We start from the raw sequence: 23,672 nt of genomic DNA on the forward strand, positions 1-23,672 counted from the left end.
TGGCCATCTGCTCCGCGCTCCCTCGATACCTGTAACGCTCGTAACAGATCTTAATCCTAACCTAAACATTCGCTCTCCGCCCGCCCCGAGCGGAGGCACCATCCCTGACGCCTCCCTCGGCAGAGCTCCCATCTGGGGTGAGGGACGTGACATTTGTCACGTCACATTATATAACGTTTTTTCGAACTCATTTTTGGCCTGTGTCCTGTGAATTTTGTATTGAATTCGATGTAAGAGCGGAGCCACTCAGATTGAGCGAATTGCAATACGCGATGTATTTTAGTGACGCGAATGCCATGGCACGTGCACTGTTGCAGATTGCGATAATGGATGACATCACGCTTCTTATCGTGCAGCGTGGCGAGAAGTTTGTCCTGCCGTATGCCGGGCGGTTTATCGCGCATCGGACAAAACGGTAGGTCAGCGTGCGCGTCGTGTTTATCCTGCGGATACTCGAGATCGACTTCGAGAATATAGCCTGTAGGCGAATCTAAAGCGATCGCGTTAAAGTCGAAATTTGACGCGTCTTCGACCCATCGAAACTCCGCGTAGGGCAGTGGCTTACACATCGCCCAGCCGTACAAGTTGTTGACATCGAAGTACATTAGGTACGACGACGGTTTCGATGAATCGTACGACTCCATATACTTGTTGTTGGCCTTCGCGTATCTGCCGAAACATTGACTCAGCCCGCCACGAATACCACGTTAGATAAACATTACCATGTCAATGTCGGTCAGCAGTTCAAAATTGATACACGTATGTTTCAACATGGCGTCCCACGTAAAGCCTGGTAAAGTGTAGTAGTACGCGGGATCAAGTCCGTAACTCGCGACGCAGCTATCGCGGAAATTTTCAAACACGTCGGCCAACAGCAAGACATCGGTTTTCAGGTATAGATCGCTGTATTCGCCCAGGGTTCGAACGGAGAATCTGCCATACGTTCGCGGCGTGCGCGTAATCGCTCTCGGATACGGTGTCACCGGTCAAGGAACTGTAAAATGAATCGCGCGGCGGTAAACACGTATCCTCCAGCTTTTCGACGTTGTCCACGTATTCGTATGGATAGACACCTTTTCGCGTCAATAATTTGAAATCGTCGTCGGATAACGCGGAAAATTTTGATTGTATAATTTATCATTATCTAAGAAGGATGCCAATTTTACGAGACTTGCGCTCAGAAATTTGTACGAGTCGATGAATCTTAATTTTATATCGCTTTGCGAATCAGATCTTTCCGCGGTGTCTTTCACGTGTTTAGTAAATGAGATGTACTTTTCCTTTGTTATAGACAGTACATCGATTGAGCCTTTGAACGCGGCAGCTATCTCCTTGATAATAAAGTGCGCGTCATAGCCCGACAGATTGTGGAATATTACTGGGATGAAGTGAGAATCCTTATAATTCAGATTGCACGTCGAGTGTGCTGGACCTCTGTACCGCCCGGTCAGGTGGCAATGATCGCGCACTTTATTATCATCAGGCGCGAATTGTTGTTCGCATATGTGACATTTTGTCGCGCTGTGAAATGTCTCCCACTCGTCTCGCGTTAGATCTACCATGCATACAATGTCGGACAAGATGTTCTTTACGCGATGCGCCAATCCTTTGAGTTCCTCGGTGAACCACGCGACGCAGTCGTTATCGCGACGAAATCGATACGTCGATAACGTTTCGTCGTACGAGCACTGTACGTAGTATGCTATACTACATACCCGATGATGTTGATAGGCGTATGACGCGTGTTCCGTCTCCGGTTGTGTCTTCTGCAGCACGCACTCCAGATCGGCGTACACCACGAAGGGAAGTCGCTCTTTCCTGCTGTGGTTCTTGAAGCTGAGCCACTTGTTGTTCTCGCTCGGTAGTCTGATAACGCATTTGTTTATCTTTCGGCAGTCCACGGTGTGGGCTTCCAATTTCATGCTCGTGTAGAAATAGTGCAGACATCTACAAAAAAGAAACACAAATATTATAAATTTTTTTACAAAAAAATATAAAATGATATATATTATTAAAAGAAGTAGAGGTACTTACCGATTGCAAATGTACTTTGTGTGTCTATGTTTATTAATTTGCGAGCTCACGAGGCGGGATAGATCCTTAATCCACGCAAAATGTCTAACATTGTCGTGGATCCTGCACGTACAGCAGATTCACATGTTTTTTAACACTCGTGCGCGTGCGGTCGGTAAGCCGTATTGGAAGAACGTTTGAAGTCTTCTGTCCCTCGATGGTATAGACATTGACGGATATTTCTTTGAGTCATTCGAACTGTTTAATTTGACTCAACGTCATTGGGAACTCAATGTCTTGTAAATTTAGTACCCTTGAATAATGCGGGTATGAAGATTCTCGTTCTGGATGTCTTTCGGCTAGATGCAGAGCAGCCGTCACGGCCCACGCAAAACACGCATTGTCCATAGACAGCACATTGATCACCGCGTGTTTAACTTTAATGTCTGTAGGCAATTCCAAGTGACACCCCGCGCGCAAAGGATTGTACTTGTTGACGCTCACCGTCAAATTGAGGATTCGAGTCAACGCCCACCCACTGTCGCGTTTCTGGAACTCCTCAAGTTTCGCTAATGTGGGCTCGATAACGTGCAGCTCGTACCAATCACGCAATTGCGATGTACCACAGAGTTCTATGTTATTTGTATTCAAACTCTTATTGGCACGTTTATCACTCGCCACAAACTCCCCATTGAACAAGGTGTTCACTTTGACACAGTTATGTATTTTTATAATGTCTCGCACTCGCTTGCACACTACGCTGCAGGCGTCTTCCAAAAACTGTTGCGGTTCTACATGGTCTGTATTAATTACCGCACCGGTCATTATTCGCGTTTTGAACCCGCGTCGATCTCTCGCCATACGAGTTCTGCCGCGCGTGTGTCGCCACTGGTATCGGCGTTCGCATAATCACCACCGCTATGGATAAATTGTCTTTTCAATCGCGACTTCACACCCTCGAGTCGCGCGATTCGGGCAACTAACGATTGCCTCTGCCCGATCGTTGGATTGTCGGACAGCCGCTGACGTTTGGCACTACAGCGTGTCTCGAGCTGCTCGACGAATTCCGCGCATTGCAGCGTCCATGTGAAAAATTCACCCAAGGTAGCTACTTGGTCGGACAGCTCCAATAGATCGCGTTTGGTTTGCTCGAATTGATCCATGTTTGATCACTTTTGCACCAGTTTTTTTATTATATTACTTCACAGCACTTGCACGTGATAACGTGTTTAACCACACAATAAATCTCGATACTTTTTAACCGATGTATCGCTTTCAAATATTACTACTGCGGCTCGATGCGCTTCATCCCTCGTTATATACCCTTTGCCCTCTCTCTCGCTCTAATTGAATCTTGAAAAATCATTTCTTCCTTTGTTTTACGTACTGCGTCGTAAATAATAGCGTGAAATTGTTTAATCTACGCGATAACACTCCCTTTTCCTAGAAAACATTTGCTTACGACGAACGTGTCCCGACAGGTTCGATGCGTTATCGGGTCGATCATCGTCCCGATGACGTCATTTTTTCCTTTGTTTTTTACGTACTGCGTAGATAGAGCAGTTCTCCGATATCGCGTCCACCGTGACGGATCCCAGGAAAGCGTCGAATGCAATATACGCTAGCGATGCGTTCAATACGAATCAGTTCATCGATTGTGAGCTCGCAGCTTTAGTTTCTTAGCACGTAAGATATATTATGTAAAAGAAGAGTTAAATAAACAGGCTTTTTTTACACCTAAACGAACGATGTATTTTCTTTGCGTGCATGTCCTTCCTTATACCTAAATTTTATCAAATGTTGTTTACGACGAACATGTTCCGACAGGTTCGATGCGTTATCGGGTTGATCATCGTCTCGATGACGTCATTTTTTCCTTTGTCTTTTACGTACTGCGTAAGATTGTTTAGCAAATTTGTTTAGTCTACGCAATAATCACACCCCCTTTTTCTAGAAAAATGTTGTTTACGACGAACGTGTCCCGACAGGTTCGATTGTTTAGTCTAAGAGATAATAGATTGTTTAGTCTACGCGATAACACCCCTTTTTCCTAGAAATATGTTGTTTACGACGAACATGTTCCGACAGGTTCGATGCGTTATCGGGTCGATCATCGTCCCGATGACGTCATTTCTTTCTTTGTCTTTTACGTACTGCGTAGATAGATTGTTTAGTCTACACGATAACACCCCCTTTTCCTAGAAAAATGTTGCTTACGACGAACATGTCCCAACAGATTCGATGTGTCATCGACAAAAAAACACGCTCCTACGCAGTGCGCTATCGAGTTAGTCTTATCATTGTGCGCCGCCTAGCGGCGTCATTGCGAACGGACCCCGCGGCCCCCGCGGACCCCCCACGCAACCCCCGCGGACCCCCACACGGCCCCCGCGGACCCCCACGCGGCCCCCGCGGATCCCCCACGCGGCCCCCGCGGACCCCCTCGCGGCCCCCGCGGCGCGACCGTGGCCGCGAACGCGGACTTCCTCTTCCGCGGACCCGCGGCGCGGGTGAGTCATCTCGGTGACTCATCCCGGTGAGTCATCTCGGTGACTCATCCCGGTGAGTCATCACGGTGAATCATCACGGTGAGTCATCATGGTGGTATGTCAAGGTCAACCCCTCCCCTCCCCCTTTCCCGCGAAATTCGATATCTTTGTGTAACCCGATACCCTTGTGTAACCCGATATCCTTATGTAACCCGATACCCCTGTGTAATCCGATACCCCGCCCTTCCCTCTTCGCCTCACCCCCGCGTTATCTCCTTGTAACTCGATACCCTTGTGTAACCCGATACCCCTCCCCTCCCCCTCTCCCTCACCCCCGCGTTATCTCCTTGTAACCCGATACCTTTGTGTAACCCGATACCCCGCCCTCCCCCTCACCCCCGCGTTATCTCCTTGTAACCCGATACCCTTGTGTAACCCGATACATTATACCCGGTTCTACCGAAACGCTACCATGGGGACATTATGAAATACCATTGTAAATATATTGTAATTACATTTAGATATTTAAGACAATAAATGACTCATTTGTATGTATAATATGTTTTTATATTGTAATAAATTTTTACAATTCTTTTACATTATTCTTGTATATCCATAAATTGTGTGAATTATCAAATCCTAACTACTTTACGTAAACCTCATCCCTCCCTTTTGCGAAAAACTTTTTCAACGAGATACACATCGGGATTAGCAACGCGATGTAACTCGTATTCGTAGAAACCGCCGGCGATGGATTTTCCGCAGGAATCTTCCAACAGATACGTCACAGGATTAGTTTTCTGCACTTTGACGATTCTAAACACCTCCGTGGTCCAATTTGGCGTGTATCTTTTCTCAAAGATTGTCTTGAATTTACTCACGCGTACCGAGTCGCCCATTTTGAATCGCGCAGGTGCAGCGATCTTTACGTGGCTGTACACCGTTTTTAGGAGCTTGTCGGCGATCGCGGGGGTAACATTAATGGGTCGCACGCCGATAGTTCGATGCTTTCGCGCGTTGTAATCCGATACAAGACCTGGCAGCGAGTCGATCCATTTGTTATTTCCATTGCGCGTAAACATTTTCCACATGTCGTTCTTGAGCGTGCGATTAAATCGTTCGACGACCGATGCCTTCATTACGGAATAGGTCGAATAGTGTGTGACGTAACAAATGTCACGTCCCTTACCCCAGATGAGAGCTCGGGCGAGGGAGGCGTCAGGGATGGTGCCTCCGCCCGGGGCGGGCGGAAAGCGAACATTTAGGTTAAGATCTGTTACGAGCGTTACAGGTATCGAGGGAGCGCGGAGCAGCTGGCCAGGGTCGCGGAGTTTGTAACGGCGTATGCCGCACCGAGGGACTTACGGCTGGACAGCAGGGAGCCTCCAAGGACGGACGGTCGACGGACGGGTCACGCTGGAGCCCACAGCCGGAACAGCCGTTGGCCTGCCAAAGCACCCACATAGCCCGCACAACAGCACTGCAGCCCAGAAACGGAGGACCCGAGAGGGGGGACGCCCCGACGAAGGTCCACGTCGAGGAACGGGGTCACCACCGGGAAACCGCCACCGGTCGACGAGCCATGGCCCGTCCAGCCTGGCCGTCGAACAACCGGATGATGAGTCGCGGCCTGGACAGCCGGTCTCACACAGGCGGGCTTTCAAACTACCGCCGGCGGACGACAGCGGATGCGAGGGGCGCCCTCGCAAGGCGCGGCGATCGCTTAGAGGGATCGCTGGCAAGCCAGGGCGCAGCACCGACCGGGCTAGGAAAACAGGCGCGCGCGGGCGCGCGCGGGCCCAGCGTGGTCCCGCCGAGCCGAAATAACGCCACTTTCGTGCGAGCCACCATCCCAGTACCATCCAGCCCTGCAAGCCAAACGACGAGCTGCCGGAACAAGGAGTTATTGTAAGGCCACTGCTCAGCCTTCCCGAAGTAAGATCGCGGTAATACTAAGGCCCTCCCCGGAGTTGCGTTGTGCCGCGAGAATAAATGAAATCAGCCGTAACTGAATCATACCGAGTGCCATACTGCGGGAGGGCCCGGGCGAAAAAGTGATCGCGAGTGCCCGTCTCGGGGATGGGAACGGACGGCCGCCGACAGTCAGCGTGCTTGTGGTTTCGTTTCGTGTCATTACGTTGCGTGTAATTTCGTTGCGTGTAATTTCGTCGCGGGACATTTCGTAATCGTCCTTGGCTTAACCGTGCCGTAGTTTTGGGAGATGGCTTTCGCGCGTGTGAGAGTCTCGTAGTTATCGTTGCTGGTTAAGTTCGTGCCACTTATAATTGGATATTCGTGCGTTTCATCGGGATTAATAGCTCACGGTTGTCGCGTTTACGGATGAGCCCATTCGTGCGTCTCGGGGGGGAATGAAGATCCTCAGCTTTGTCGCGGTAGATTGTAAGGAAATTGCACTAGTGATAAAAGTGGGACTTCGTGCGCTTGTTAGAAATAAACGTTTTCGAGTATTTCGCGTTTGACCGTCCGGGTAGAATCCGCTGCAGATTATGTCGGGGAATAGTCTTGTACGAATTCGACCGGGATTGCCGTGCAGTTCAGCGACGGAATGAGTACCGCGCTCGTGGGGTGACACGTGGCGCGTACTCGAATTCTGCTTGTTCGCCGTGGAACACGCTTACCTTCCACTTGTTATCTGCATTAAAATAAAATATAAGTTTATGTTCCTTGTTACTCAAGTGTGTTGATTGCGCTACGCTCCCTCTCCTATTCCAACCGCGATTAATCAATAAAGCCCACGCCTGAGAATACTGCGATCTCGTGTATCGTGGTGCGAGGAATCGCACCTAGCGCCCAACATTTACATCATAAAAATACTCAGTCGAGCTACCATCTGGGTTTCGGAGAGGAATATCGCGAGTCATAAAGAGATCTTTAGTGAAAAAAGCGACGGCGCGCTCCTCTACGGCCGGCGAGACCGTGAGGACATCGTCGTTGTCGTCACAAGTGATTGATATTATGTTTCTTCAAGAGTTTCTGCACGTTGGCGTTGTAAAATTCTTTTCCCTTGTCAGTCTGCAGATTGTTTGAACATCTTCCGCCGTCTCGAATTATTTTTGCAATCGCCGTAGTAACCTCGGGTCCGCTCTTGGCCTTGAGCGGTACGGCCCATGCGTGCTTAGCACGTCAATAACGGTGAGTATGTAGTGGTAGCCTCTGTTGAATTGCGTGTATGGACGCATCTCGACCACATCCGCCTGCCACAGGTCATCATATCCGCGCACTATGACGCGTCTTCGCGAAAAATTTATTCTTGCAGGAGCGTGTAATTCTTCCACCAGTCGCCGTTTCTCAGCTGATTGCTTCTTACTAGCCATGACGATGGCGCGCAACTGACGCAAAGATCAGATGCGCGTTCTTATCTATTCGCGATGATTCGCAATTACTTCTTGAATCATCTTTTGAAGTTTGTTTAGGGTAATTTGCACGTTAATCTGGAATGCGGCCATCTTTCTCTCAATTTCATCCTGCCGATCTTTCAAAATTTGCACGCTCTGCTGCACGTAACGTTTATTGGCGGCATCGCCATCATCTACAGGCGGCGCTATTCGTCGAATCTTGCGCGATTTCGCGTCAAAATCAGTGGCGACCATGCAAACAGCGTTATCGCGCACGTAATTTCTGATTAATCCGCTCCATTGATAGTACGGTTCCGCACCTCTTCCGAGCGATATACCAAACTTGTTGATCGGCATTTTGATGTTGATTAAACGGATCGCTGTCGCGCCATTTAATTTATAATAAGGTTAGCCTCGCGAAGTTCCTCGACAATCGACAGGATCTCGTTATCGTGACCGGTGTGACCCGCTAGGCGCGAAGCTTCGAGCAATCGGAGACGATCTACGAGCTCGTTGGGATCATCCCAATGAACATAGTCGATCTTGTTGTCGTTTAATGTCATGGCACGCGGTATACCTTTTCCAGGTTTTTTACCCGAAATCGACGATGCAATTATATGGTCGATGCGTTGTTGCCGTTTAATGTCATGGCATGCGGTATACCTTTTCCAGCTTTTTTACCCGAAATCAACGGTGCGATTATTTTTGTGTACTTGTATCCCCTGTTGCCCTTTATTTGAGCGTGAGCATCATAATTGCGTTTATGAGCATTCTTCATCAACAGAATGCTCTTGTACGCTTGCATATCGTTCTCCGTGTAGATATCGACATCGGGATATTTCTTAAAGATCAACTCGTAAAGACCGCGTGTGCCATTGTATCGTATGCCGTCGATAATTATCTTGTCCGCGTGGTTCACGTCAAAACGTTTATTACCGAGCATCATTCCATCGTTGCTGAAATAAACGCCGTACTTGGTGTCTATACCGCTTTCTTCATCGCCGCTCAGAACTGCCCCGACGTACTTTTGGCTCAATGGACCCGATTCATCTCGCAACGTTTCTTGACCTTCAGGTGTTTGCAACTTCTGTCGAACGGACGTCACGAGTGGGTCATTCGTGGTTTCGAAAACATCTTCGTTTGCGAGTGATTTGAGCATTGCGAGTTGTACGGAAAGGTCAGAGGTTATCAGTGGTTCATTCAATGGACCTTTCGATCGTTTCGCTTTACGCGGTTGTAAAATTTTGGTTATTTTGCTCAAATTAGATGGCACTTTTATCGATCGTTTCAACGTAACCGGAGTTGAAGCCATTACAGAGTCGTTAAACGAAGCGTTTGGTCGTTATCGTTTGAGCTTCGGCTCTTCGTCTTCCCACGCCGTTTCATTCTCAATCTTTGACACATCAGATTCTTTGCCAACGGTGTTTTCGGCAATCTGCCTTAGAGGCTCGATGATGGGTTTAAAGTGTCTCTCCAACGCGATATCTTCCTCCATTTTACCAGTTTTCAAGGCGTGATATTTTTTGCGAATCGAATTGCTCGTTTTCGCAATTTGATTTGCTATTCTCTCACGCTCTCTAATCTCATCGCTGCTGTCCATGTTGCGATAACGTTGTTCAATCGACGCGTCGACAACAACTAACCACGTTTCGGTATCGCAAAGTCGTTAAATCCTTTTCTGTATCGACCATTCGAAATCGCGCTGTCCTTGTCTATCACCACGAATCCGTACTTTTGTTGCCAACACGTATGACACAATTTACTGAAATCATCGTAAGACATATCTGTGTTTACGTGATCGTTGTATTGGGATGTTCAGTCGTGACGTAGCCGTGACGTCACAAGGCCAAGATGGCTGGCCTATTCCTGAAAGTAATAGAGCTGTCATATGTAAACACATATAAAGCTTACGTTTTTCATAAATAATTAGTGAAATAACGATGTGTGTGATAAAAAAAGTGCGATGGGTGAACACCTAGAAGACAGAGGGGCAAGGTTTTCCCCTCGAGACACAAAAAATCGCGATTCTTGCTGTGTATTTTGCTGCAAAAGCTATGGATTTAAAGATACCTCTGTGCGATTCCACATGTTTCCACCTAAAGGAAAGTTCTATACTAAAAAAAAAAAACATGTTTGGAAATATAGAGAAGATTGATGTTCGAAAACAATGGGAGAGAGTATTGAAAATAGCAAAACCAGAGTGGATAACCAAAAAGTGGACAGTGTGTTCTTTGCACTTTTACATACTACATTTAATATACAATTTATCATAACTAATATTACTTATTAATATTCAGTGAATATATTTTACTTGTTATTGTTCAGTTATTATCATATTGACTTACCAGGCAGAACGTAATCACTCCTGCCCACTTTTTGGTTATCCACTCTGGTTTTGCTATTTTCAATACTCTCTCCCATTGTTTTTGAACATCAATCTTCTCTATATTTCCAAACATGTTTTTTTTCTTTTAGTATAGAACTTTCCTTTAGGTGGAAACATGTGGAATCGCACAGAGGTATCTTTTAATCCATAGCTTTTGCAGCCAAATACAGCAAAAATCGCGATTTTTTGTGTTTCTAGGGGAAAACCTTGCCCCTCTGTCTTCTAGGTGTTCACCCATCGCACTTTTTTTTATCACACACATTGTTATTTCACTAATTAAACGTAAGCTTTATATGTGTTTACATATGACAGCTCTATTACTTTCAGGAATAGGCCAGCCATCTTGGCCTTGTGAAGTCACGGCTACGTCACGACTGAACATCCCAATATGTGTTTCAGATTGGTACCATCCTGTTTAAACATAATCAATAAATTCGCGTTGTCGCGTATAAAATGCTTCGGTATCTTCGCATACGTCTGACAAAGATAGAAAGAGTCAACGTCCGTGTGCCGGCCCATTGCAAAGTATTCTCTTATTGTATCCTGCTTGTCGCACGCCACGTCATCAAAGATAAAAATAGAATTCGGGAGCGCCTCGCTCGGCGGTATGACGTCACTGTTATTTGAGAACGTAAAATAGCTAATCTCTTCTATCGGTGTTAGTATATTCTCCAAATATCGATATTTCGGTTGTTGCAACGATTTCGAGTACACATACACGTTCTCGAAACGTACGCCGTGTGGACTTTCCAGCAATCTTATCAAGACGTTTGTCTTGCCGCAATTCGACGGACCGCAGATGATACCGCGTATAGAAATCGGTAGCATGCCTCCATGTTTGCGTACCTCTTTCGTTAACTGCATCCTATCTTCAAAGTTTGTCACTTTGATCGTCCGCGATTGTCGTACGAACCGCATTTTACCTCCCCTCCACAACGAATGAAAAACAATATCGAGAAAACTGGCTTATTTATAGAGACGCGTAGAACTGAGATGCACAGTCGTTAAAATGTTTTTGCTCGTGTCAGATAACAGCGATATTTACGATTTAACCGCCGAGCAGTTAAAGTATATACCAAAGGTCATTCTACTACGACAGTTTTATAATCACATAGATTATTTGTGGGATAAGCTTCCCGAACATATCAAGGCAGATTCAGAGGTTCAGCAATATCGGCGCTGTTTAATACATTATAATTTGCCGTGTCAGCAAACGCACATCGATGGTCCGCCGCCGTTGATAAAAAACTGCGGCGAATGCCGCCGAAGATAGGCCGAGGTCTGTTGAATCGCGTGATAAACGCGCTTCCGATCGAATTACATATCCCCGGCTATCAATTTTGTGGTCCGGAAACTCGCTTAGAAACACGATTGGCAAGAGGTGATCGGGGTATTAATCCATTGGACGCAGCGTGTCGCGAGCACGACATAGCCTACTCGCATAGCAACGATCTCGCAGAACGACACGTAGCAGACAATATTCTCGCCGCGAAAGCGCGAAAACGTGTCACCGCGAACGATTCGACTCTCAGAGAGAGAGCTGCGGCTACAGCCGTCTGGGCGGCTATGAAGGCTAAAACGAAACTCGGTATGGGTTTGAAAACAAAGAAAAAGAAGAAGACCAATCGAATACTCCCGGTAGCGAAACGCGACGGTATCCTACCGATCCTGCCGTTATTAGGGGTTCTCGGCTCGTTGGTCGGCGGAGCGGCGGGAGTCGCAAAGGCCGTGAATGATAACAAAGCCGCGCGACGTCAGCTAGAAGAGATGCAACGTCACAATCGCGCCATGAAAGGTCACGGACTTTATCTCGCTCCATACAAACGCGGACGGGGAGTCTTGAGAAAAAAAAAACGTCAAAGAGACGCTAAAAATCCCCAAGAGTGTAACTACCAATGTACAATTGCAACAATTGGCAAAACGTATGCGCATTCCATATTTTAGAGGTATTTTCATGCGCGACTTGTTACCGATCGGTGGTATACGTCGAAACAAGAGCGGTATCGTGAATTTGGATAATACTGAGGGGCCGGGTATTCATTGGGTGGCGTACGCGAAGAGGGGAGATCGTACCATATATTTCGACAGTTTTGGCAATCTTCGACCACCGAGAGAATTGGTGCATCTAAAGAACAATGTAATAGAGTACAATCGCACGCCTTATCAGCGATACGATCAGAGCAATTGCGGACAACTGTGTCTGCGTTTTCTACAGTCGGTTGACAATCAATTTAAAGACCGACGTTACGCTGTTTAATCTCAGTATTCATTCAAACATGTCACTGACATTTACGCTCACCGGCAAGAGCAGCATCCTCGCGGTAAGCTACTTTCCCGCCGTGGATTTGAGCGATGGCGATTACGAGCTCGGTCTAACAGATTTTGAAACCTATCACACAATACCGAATGTAAATTCGTCGAACAATAAATTCTACTATGACGACGACGACAAGGAGATTACCATTCCCGAAGGATCGTACAAACTGCGTGATATAGACATGTATCTGAAACGCGCTCTTTTGTGGAACCAATCCAATAATGTCTCGACAAACGAAGATGAACCGCACCCATTGATTATTATTCGTGCAATATGAAGAGCGAGATCAAGTGCGCTTATCGGATAAATTTCACAAAACCGAACAACATTGGATTGTTGCTGGGATTTTTAGCGAATCGCGTGCTGGAGTCGCGACAATGGCATGAATCGGATGTTCCGCTAAATATCATCAATGTAAACATCATTCGCATAGAGTGTAACGTGACCGCGGGTGCGTACAGCAACGACAAGTACGTGCACACGATACACGAGTTTTCACCGAGCGTGCCTCCAGGATATAAGATATCGGAAACGCCGGCACAGATCATTTACCTTCCGATCATCGTACGGAGCATTTCGGACTTGACGCTTCGCGTTGTGGATCAGGACGGTCGATTGATTGATTTTCGCGGAGAAGAGATCACCGTTAGACTGCATGTACGAAAACGACAGCGATAACGTGAGATGCTCGTACTGAACGAAGCTGAGCAGGTGCAACAGACGAGAAACAAAATTAGAGAGACAATCCGATCGCCAAAGAAGAAATTCACTGCGTCGAACGTTGAATTTTTGAAATCATTGGGTTTCGTCGTACGAAATGGCTAATATCTTAAACATTGGAGGTGAACCGATCTTTGACGACAGCGTCGTCAAGATTGAAACACACACGTACAATCCGTACGCCAACACAACGTTTGGACATAACGATGAGATAAGAATACCCATACAACAGCAGGATTTATACACGTTGCCGTGCGAGAGCTTTCTCTACGTTGAAGGAAGATTGACGATAAAGAGAAAAAATGACGAGTCTATGGCAACGCTTGCGAATAATTGCGTGGCGTTCATGTTTGATGAAATTCGATATGAGCTCAATGGCGTGGAGATCGCAACAGAAACGTTGGCATAACCAGTACCATCAAGAACTATGTATCGTTTACAAATGACAAAGCAAAAATTATGCAAAATGCTGGATGGGACATTTTATCCCCGGAGGGATATTTCAACTTTCGCGTACCGCTCAACACATTGTTGGGCTTTTGCGAGGATTACAAACGCGTGGTTGTTAACGCTCGTCACGAATTAATTTTGATACGAGCGCGCAGCGATAACAATTGCATTGTAGGAAATCCGGCGACGAAGCCGGAAATTGAATTATTTAAAATACAGTGGTGAATGCCTCACGTCACATTAAACGCGATCAATAAGCTATCCATGCTACGGGTCTTGGAAAGCGGACGATATCTTAGTGTTAGTTTCCGTTCATGGGATCTGTACGAGTACTCCATGTTGCAGAGCACGACCAAGCATTCGTGGGCCGTCAAAACAGCGACTCAGCTGGAGAAGCCGCGGTACGTTATCTTTGTGCTGCAGACCGGGCGCAAGAATATCATGTCGCAAGATGTTAGCGTATTTGATGACTGTAACTTGACCAACGTGAAACTTTATCTAAACTCTGAATTTTATCCGTACGATGACATGAATCTGGATTTTGGCAAAAATCGATACGCCGTCTGTTGAGGTCCACCAGTTGTATTTCTATGTTGAGATAAGGAGTCGAGGGAATATTCAGTAAAATAGGCTTTTGAAAGTTAACACAGAGAAGTTTATTAGCACATGCAATTCGTGGCTTGCTATGTGAGCGACTGACTAACGCACGGCACGCAGGCCGGTAAACGGAAGCTCCATGTGTGGCGCGCATGCGCATAAGGAACGCGAATAGTGAAAAAAATATGACTGACTTACTCTAACACCGTCCTTTTCGCGTTTTCGTAAAGCTTATTACGGATGCGATACGCTACTTCGATACGCTTTGCACCATGGTTACATTCCTGACAAAAGGACCTTTTGTTGTCATTGATTGCTCGCGACAAAACGAATCTGTCAAGAGCGCCACCGTGGATGTGCGAATAGAATTTGACTGTAAAGAGAATGTACCGGCAAATATTACCGCCTATTGTCTTATCTTGCATGATCGCGTAATCGAATACTGTCCGTTGTCGAACGTAGTGCGCAAAATCATGTAAATTACAATATCAGCAGATATTGCAATATAAGCAGATATTACAATATAAGAGACACTGAAGTGCTGCGATAAGATACAGATTGCTCCATCGTTTCGTCATGATCGTACCGACGTTTGTCGATCTGCAAGGATTTACCGTCGGGATGAAATTTGTCGTGAAAGAGGTGGCGGTTCTGAGAAACGGAACCGTTTTGGCGCATTACATTTTTACATGTCTCATGCCATGGAATCTCCTCATGAAATCCGACAAGTCATGCGCTTCCTGGTTGATTGCAAATCACCATGGACTACGATGGGAGGATGGAAACATATGCCGTACAGTATGGCGAAACATCTAATTACATCGGCCGTACTTGGAGAAGGCGATGAGACATCGACTCTTGTGTACGTCAAGGGATGCCAGAAACGAGAATGGCTGGTGGATCTGCTTGATAATAAAACGAGAAAAAATCTAAAAATTGAAACTTTGGATGCAGATTACGAAGATATCAAATCTTTAAATAATCTAGATGTTACTAATACTGTAAAATGCGGAAAACATGTTAAGAATTGCGCATTACAAAATGTATTAAAAATATTTAACTGGTGGTCGCGACACCAGAAAAAATTATGATTTTTTTGAAATAAACTATATATGTATATATAAATGTTTTATTTTCATTTTCCTACATAGTTTGTAATATAATATAGATGTTTTAGTTGTTCAAAAGCTGTTTTAGCTGTTCAAAAGCTGTTTTAAAGATGTTTTAGTTGTTTGATAGTTGTTTTTAAAGATGTTTTAGTTGTTTAAAAGATGTTTTAAAAATGTTTTAAAGATGTTTTTAGTTGTTTTTAGTTGTTTGATAGCTATTTGATAGCTGTTTTTAGTTGTTTGATAACTGTTTTTAAAGTTGTTTTTAGTTGTTTTTAAAGACGTTTGATAGCGGTTCAGCAATTATACAGATCAAATCATCGAAAGTCAATGGCGCGATATCGTTTTCAAGAACATACGTGCCTCGCGGTGACTTCATCGCACACGTGCAAAACTGCACATTGTAGATTTTTCGGAAAGCGCAATTGTATGGATGCTGAGATCATGGTGAAATTAGATATGATAAACAAACGATGTGACAATAGTGAGATGTAGAAGGATAAATTTGATGGTACGCTCAGTAGTCGAGGACTGGAAGTAAGAGTCGGTTGGCGTGCTTGATCGTGCGGCTTATACAGACAATTGGTTCGTCCTGGCCATCTTAATGCTACTGTATATTAAGGCCCACCGAATTTAACGTGATATGAGCGAGTATGCAGAACTTTGCAAACCAGTGTTCTATCCTGAAGGGAAACCGATCGTGAAAATCAACGATCCGTTCGTGAGGAATGGGGATCCGCGGACCGTCGATGTAACGAGATATCTGATCCGTCGGGAAATCGGAATCGCCGATCTCCGATCGCATCGGAAGTTTCTCGAATTTTATGAATGTCGTGAAATACTAATGTGGCGGGATTTTGATGATCATGAAATGTTTAAAAAAGACATCGTATGAAGCGAAGAGAGAGGCCGCATATATGCGTTTGTAGATTTTTTCCTGGAAAGCATCCGTCGCGAAATCGGAATCGCCAATCGCCAATCGAACTGGATGTTTCTCTATTACCAAATATATTGGAAAAGAATAGAGGACGGTCGAGAAGACGGTGGAGAATATAACGTCTAATTGATTTAGACGTGTTAGTGCAACACCGCGGTTTCATCATTAAAGTAAAAATGGATTTCGAAGAATTGCAGTTTGAAGGAGAAGAAAGAATGGAAGTTGAAGCAAATGTTGAAGAAATGGAAGTGAATAAAGAAATGGAAGTGAATGACGAGGAAGGAATGGAAGTTGATGATGACGCAATATTGTCAGACGATTCGTGTTATGATAGTGAAATGTCTGATGAGGATATTCCGGATGAAATTTTCAGTGTTGAATCAAGCAGAAGTAAATGCGTTAAATCTTCTGACAAAGATGTGTTGCACTGTTATTTCACGCCAGGACATATGAAGTTTTGTGCGTCATGCATTGTGAGATTACACGGATTGTTCTCGATGTTATACGCTGTTCGCAGACATGACACATGTCCGTATATCCTCATGGATGGTCTCTTTTGTTCATCTTGTGGAGACCCATTATATCTTATTTCACTGTGTAATCTGTGTCCTATGTGTGTTTTTGTGTAAAATTTAACTGTGTAAATAGCCTGCAGTATTTTAGTGCATACATATTATTGTGTAAATTAAGAGACTATGGCCTGTATTCTGAAGGTGACTGACTCAAGAGCCAGGGGTTTCTGGTTCAAATCCAGCGGTGGTAAGCAAATTTTCTATGTATAATATAAATTTATTTAAACGCGATCGCGAGCAAGAACGCGCGAGGGAAAGAGACCGCGAACGGGGCCACGAGCGAGAACGCGAACGGGGGCCGGGAGCGAGAGGGATTGCGCGCGAACGAGGGAGAGAGACCGCGCGAACGGGGGGACGGGGGCGCGAGACATCGCGCGAACGAGAAGACGCGCGCGACCGGGGGACGGGGGAAACATCTACAAGGGAGAGATAACGCGAGAAAGAGCGTGCCGTGTGACGTCACGCGGACTCCGCGGCGCGGCGAAACGCGAACGCGGGTCCCTTCGCCCCGCGGCGCCCGAAAACGCGGCGCCGGAAAACGCAAACGCGGGTCCCCTCACCCCGCGGACCCCTCTCCCGCGGCGCGGCAAAAACGCGGTACCCCCTCCCCCTTCCCCGCAACGCCCGAAAACGCGGGTCCCCCCTCCCCTTCCCTCGCGGTACCCCACCGCCCGCAATACCCCCCCTCGCGGGGTGCTCCCCGCCCCTCACCTCCCTCAGATCCCACGGGTTGAGTTAGAATGCCTTTACCTTACCTACTTATTCTTCTTTTTCTTAAAAAATAGAAAGACAGGTCACGTACATTTTTTTTCAATGTACCTATATATTGCGCAATACATTGTGTTGCAATAAATATCAATATTTTTAATTCTATTCTCTTTATTTCTTTCTTATGATGTGCGAATATCCTTCTTTTTCATAAAAAACGAACGTCAATAGTATAATATAATAAAATAAAAAGGAAATTAATATTTAAGATACATATTTTTTTTATTTGTCTCCCTCTCTCTCTCTTTCTCTGTTTGAGATCACAACAATTAGCATTGCGACGAAGTCGCGTTCGGCTGCATGTCAGCACATGCACGCTTGCAGTAAATTAATATTCGCGTAAAATGTCGCATAAGAGTTGTCACGGGAATATTCGGTATAGCATGGATCTTTCGGGATTAACTTTCTAGAAACTTTAACATTGTTATCGATAATAAAGTCAAACAACAACGCTAGAACAAAGGAACGATCCATGCTATACACAAAGCACTCGAAAACAGGTGACGACCCCGTCGGGTCGCCACGTGAAACCGGTGACGTCGGCTCCATGACACAGGACTCCGACGGCCAATCACCCTCCCGAAATTCTGGGAAATCTGCAGGGAGGGAGTTTCGCCTCGGAGGTGTTAAAAGGACCGCCGCTGCGCCGCGGAACCGATTTCGCTCGTAGATCATAGTAAAACCGCTTTTCGTACTCCGCTTTGCACACCGCTTTTCGCTATTCCGCGTTTCGAACACGCTTTTGCCGCGTCGCTCGCCGTATCTTCTGTGCGCGCTTCACGGCTTCCTTGGCTAAAAGGAAAAGAACTGTAAATAATTGTATATTATAGACATTTTCGAATATATTTGTTTTATTTCACAATTCGGCATTTGTTCCCTTTTTTTTGTGGTCGTCTTCTACCTCGCGCTTTCTCGCGCTACCGCGCGCTCTCGAACATTTTTGGTCCTTCGAGCCGGATCCTACCGGCAACCGCGAACTCGGGAGTGCCTCCTCAACGAAGACGATCATGAGTCTGGACCAGAGCTCCATGCTGAGCGAACAACACGAGCTCTTCGGACGCATCTCCAGAGCCGTCGAAAACCTGAGGAAGATGGGTCAGGCGAACATCACCCTCTCGACCGTTGAACACCGCATCCGCATCCTTGATGACCTGTGGGCAAAGTTCGAGAGTCAGCACGACTTAATTCGAGCATGCTACAAGGACCTCTACGCTGAAAGTGAGTACGCCAAGTCCGATTTGTTACCAACGCCGAGATTGCTTACGTGCATCAGCGTGGCGTCTTGTCCGATCAGGCGAAAGGGCTCCAGCCTGCGCCAGCTTCCACGCCTCCCGCGGCATCTGAGCAGGGGGCGACCGCGCGTCAAGAACTTCGCTGCTCCGTATCCAATTACGGGAATTTTTGGGTTCCTACGAGGACTGGCCATCCTTCCGTGATCTCTTTAAGTCAGTGATCGGTGAGCAGTCGTCCATCTCGAAAGTCGAACGGCTGCACTATCTGCGTTCATGCCTCAAGGGGCCGGCTGAAAACGTAATAAAATCATTAACAATTACGGGCGAAAATTACGATCGTGCGTGGGAGCTGCTCTGTCAGCACTACGAAAATAAGAGGGAGCTGATACGCTCCAACTTCGCCACGTTTACCGCCGTGGCGAAGATGAAAGCCGCTACCGCCGACGAACTCAGCCGCGTCCAGAACGCCGTCACGTCCGCCGTCAATGCGCAAGAGAGCATCGGAAGGCCCATCGACTCGCACGGCATGGACCTTTTTAATCACCTCGTAGTCGAACTGTTCGACCCGCGAACGCGTCTGGAATGGGAGTCCTCCTCGGGAGACTTCTTCGAACCGCCGACTCATGCTACGCTGATGACCTTCATCAACAAACGGATCCTCACGCTGAACGCAGCGAATCCGAAGACCACTAAACCCGCGAGCGAACAATCACGGTCCGCGAAAACTCACGTCGCAAAGCGTTCCGAGCCTTCTCAGTGTCCGCTCTGCAAGGGGAAGCACTCGCTCATGGGGTGCCCCGACTTCAAGGCCAAGGTGGCCAGCGAGAGAAAGACAGTGGTCGAGACTAATAAGCTCTGCTTCAACTGTCTCGGCAATCATCAGGTGGCGAAGTGCAAGTCAACCCGAAACTGCTTCACGTGCAACGCGCGGCACCACTCGATGTTGCACGACGCGTACGTTTCCGCGACGGCACCCCACGCGGAAGTCAGCACGCTTTCCGCCGTCGGAAAGGCCGACGACAGTAAGGCAATTCTTCTCGCGTCCGCGCACGTGATTATCGCCGATCGGCATGGAGATCCTCATGAGGTTCGGGTGCTCATTGACCAGGGCTCCGAAGTGTCGATCGTGTCGGAGTCCCTGGTGCAGCGACTACGCCCGCGATCGCGCACACGAGTGTCTATCTTCGGCATCGGCGGCTCCCAGTCGGGATCCACGCGAGGCAAAGTGTCCCTGACCATCAAGTCGAAGACCACCGGAGCCACACTCACCGCCGTCGCGTTTGTGCTTCCACGTCTCTCGCTCTACCAGGGCGCCGCGAATAAGTGCCGCACCTCGTGGCCTCACCTACGAGGGCTTCCTCTGGCCGACCCTCGTTTCGCCGCCAACGACCCAGTCGAGCTGCTACTGGGCGCCGAGGTGTGCTCGACCATCCTGGAGGATGGTCTCCGCCGAAGCAAACCGCAAACGCCGATCGCTCAGAAAACCATCCTGGGATAGATTCTTTCAGGGGGTTGTGGTGCGACCCTCCACTGTCACCACAGCTCACTCCAGTGTACCGCCGACCATGATTTGGCCGAGCTGGTACGCCGTTTCTGGGAGCAAGAGAGCGAGCCTCCCGCCTCCGTCACGCTCACTCCCGAGGAAGAGGAGTGCGAGCAACATTTTGTACGCACCCACGAGCGCACACCCGCTGGCCGGTACGTCGTCCGACTGCCGTTCGCCTCGACGCCGAAGCACCTCGCCGAGACCCGCAAGCCCGCTGAGCGACTGCTCACGGCCATGGAACGCAAGTGCGCCCGAGATTTCCGGTTCGGAGAACTCTACCACTCGTTTATGCTTGAGTACCAGGACCTCGGGCACTTGGAAGCCGTAGCACCGTCGGACGAGAACACAACTCGCGGCGTGCTACCTGCCACACCACGGCGTGTTGAAGGAAGCCAGCACTACCACCAAACTTCGCGTAGTGTTTAATGGCTCGCAACGCACCAGCTCCGGAGACTCGCTCAACGACCACCTCTTCGCAGGCGCAAATCTCCTGCCGGCACTTGCTGACGTGCTCTTGCGTTGGCGTCGGCACCACTACGTGATGATCACAGACATCGAGAAGATGTATCGCCAGATCATCGTCCACCTGGAAGATTGTGACCACCAGCGGATCCTGTGGCGAAGTGCCGTCGAACAACTCGTGCGCGTTCTCCGCCTGACGACGGTCACCTATGGCCTCACGTGCTCACCGTGAGTCGCGATTCGCACGCTCTTGCAACTCGCCAAAGACGAGGGGGCTCGGTTTCCGCGCGGCGCAATCGCTCTCGAGAACGACAGATACGTGGACGATGTCGTGACCGGAGAGGACACTATCGACGACGCGGTTGCCGTGCAAACCGAACTGCGCGAACTCTGCACGGCGGGCGGGTTTCCGTTACGCAAGTGGGCCGCGAACTCCAAGGACGTTCTCGTCGGCATCCCGCAGGAGCACCGCCTTAAACGCGCCCTCCACGTGTGGGAAACAGACGGTCACTCCACTCTCGGCCTCCGCTGGCACCCGACGGAAGACGAATTTTCCTTCGCGATTCGTCCGCGCGCAATCACCGTGTTCACAAAGAGGTGCGTCTTCTCGGAAACCGCACGCTTATTTGATCCATTAGGGTGGCTCACCCCCGTCGTGATCCGAGCGAAAATCCTCATCCAGTCCACATGGCTGAGGGGGCTGGAATGGAACGCCCCTCTTCCGTCGGCCGACGCTCAACAATGGGGGAGCTTCCTGGGGGAGCTTCCGCGGCTTGAACTCGTTCGCGTGACCCGCTGGCTCGACAGCGGAGCAGATTCACGAGTCGAGATCCACGGTTTCGCCGACGCGTCCGAGCAAGGCTACGCTGCGGCCGTCTACCTCCGCGTCACGAGGAACGGTTCCGCCACACTGCACTTGCTCATGGCAAAGAGCAAGGTAGCCCCGATTCGGCAGGTGTCCCTCGCTCGACTCGAACTGTCCGCGGCCGCACTGCTCACTAAATTAACGCGACACGCTCGCGACACTTTACGCTTGTCCACAGTACCGATCTTCCTTTGGTCCGACGCTCGGGACGCCCGGGTGAGACTTTACTGGATCAGGGGCCACGCATCCCGGTGGAAGACGTTCGTGGTCAACCGGGTATCGCTGATCCAGCGGACTCTCCCCGAGGCCCAATGGCGGCACGTTCCTGGACGAGAAAACCCGGCCGACTGCGCTTCCCGGGGGATCGCGCCCAGCGAGCTGATCGGCCATCCGCTGTGGTGGACGGGTCCACCGTGGCTGCGGGAGGACCGAACCCAGTGGCCAGCCGAGAGCGACGAGATCCCCGACGCGGAGATGCCGGAGCGGAAGGCCGTCGTGCAAGCCGCCGTCGGAAGGATCGACACGGAGCCCGACACGCTCCTTCGATTCTCGTCACTGCACCGACTGTTGCGAGTCACCGCGTGGTGCTTACGATGGCGACGCACCACCTCCCGCACCACCGATCACGGCCCGGACGATCGGGCGCTAGCACTCACTCCTGAAGAACTCGACGCGGCACACGTCCTTTGGCTTCGAATGGTGCAATCACTGCACTATCCGGAGGAAATCAGGGCCGTCACCGCCGGCCGCACTGTGCCGCACCGCAGCCAACTTGCAAAGCTGAGTCCCTTCCTCGACGACCACGGCGTGCTCAGAGTCGGAGGGCGACTCAAACACGCTCTGATTCCGGACGACGAACGCCATCCAATGATAGCTCCCCCGGAGTCCTGGCTCACGCGCCTGCTCGTGGAGTCTTGCCACCGACGAACACTCCACGGCGGAGTGCAACTTACGCTCGGTACTCTACGGCTCCGCCACTGGATTCCACGAGGCCGAGCCGTGGTGAAACGGCTGCTGCATCGGTGCGTCACTTGCACCCGATGGCGAGCCGCCACTCCGCAACCACCGATGGGCAGTCTTCCTCGGGCGCGGGTCACTCCGGCGCGTCCATTTCAACGAACCGGCGTGGATTATGCAGGCCCGATCCATATCCGCACGACCAAGGGGCGAGGACACCGAGCGCACAAGGCGTTCATCGCTGTCTTCGTGTGCCTCGTCACCAAAGCGGTGCACCTGGAGGTAGTCTCCGACTACACGACGGAGGCGTTCTTGACCGCCCTCCGTCGCTTCACTGCACGCCGAGGGCTCTGCTCGGACATCTACTCCGACTGCGGCACCAACTTCATTGGAGCGGACCGGGCACTGAAAAATCTTCTCCGCGCGTCGTCATCCGACGGCCGGCGCATCGCTCACGACGCCTCCGTCCACGGAACCCGGTGGCATTTCAATCCTCCAGCCGCACCGCATTTCGGCGGACTCTGGGAGGCGGCGATGAAATCCACCAAGTTTCACCTGCGACGAGTCATCGGCGAGACGACCCTCACCTTCGAGGAAATGGCCACCTTCCTCGCTCAGGTTGAGGCGTGCCTAAATTCTCGGCCACTACACGCTCTCTCTGATGATTTTGACGACGTCTCGGCACTGACGCCGGGGCACTTCCTCATCGGGGCACCTCTGCTGGCGGCTCCTGAGCCGTCACTTGAAGAAAGGCCGGACAATTCCTTGTCTCGATGGCACCTGGTGCAGAAGATGCGCGATCATTTCTGGCAGCGGTGGTCGCGCGAATGCATTCAGCACCTCGCTTCTCGACCAAAGTGGCTGACAGCTGAGGACGCTCCTGAAGTCGGCACGCT

General features: G+C 49.1%; 1 pseudogene; it reads right to left on the minus strand.

Annotated features, from left to right (window-relative positions):
* Positions 1 to 8,250: 8,250 nt before the first annotated feature.
* Positions 8,251 to 9,458, minus strand: LOC139823701 (uncharacterized; annotated as a pseudogene).
* Positions 9,459 to 23,672: the final 14,214 nt, after the last annotated feature.

This window comes from Temnothorax longispinosus, unplaced genomic scaffold (assembly GCF_030848805.1).
Source record: "Temnothorax longispinosus isolate EJ_2023e unplaced genomic scaffold, Tlon_JGU_v1 HiC_scaffold_16, whole genome shotgun sequence".
NCBI classification, from domain to species: Eukaryota; Metazoa; Arthropoda; class Insecta; order Hymenoptera; family Formicidae; genus Temnothorax; species Temnothorax longispinosus.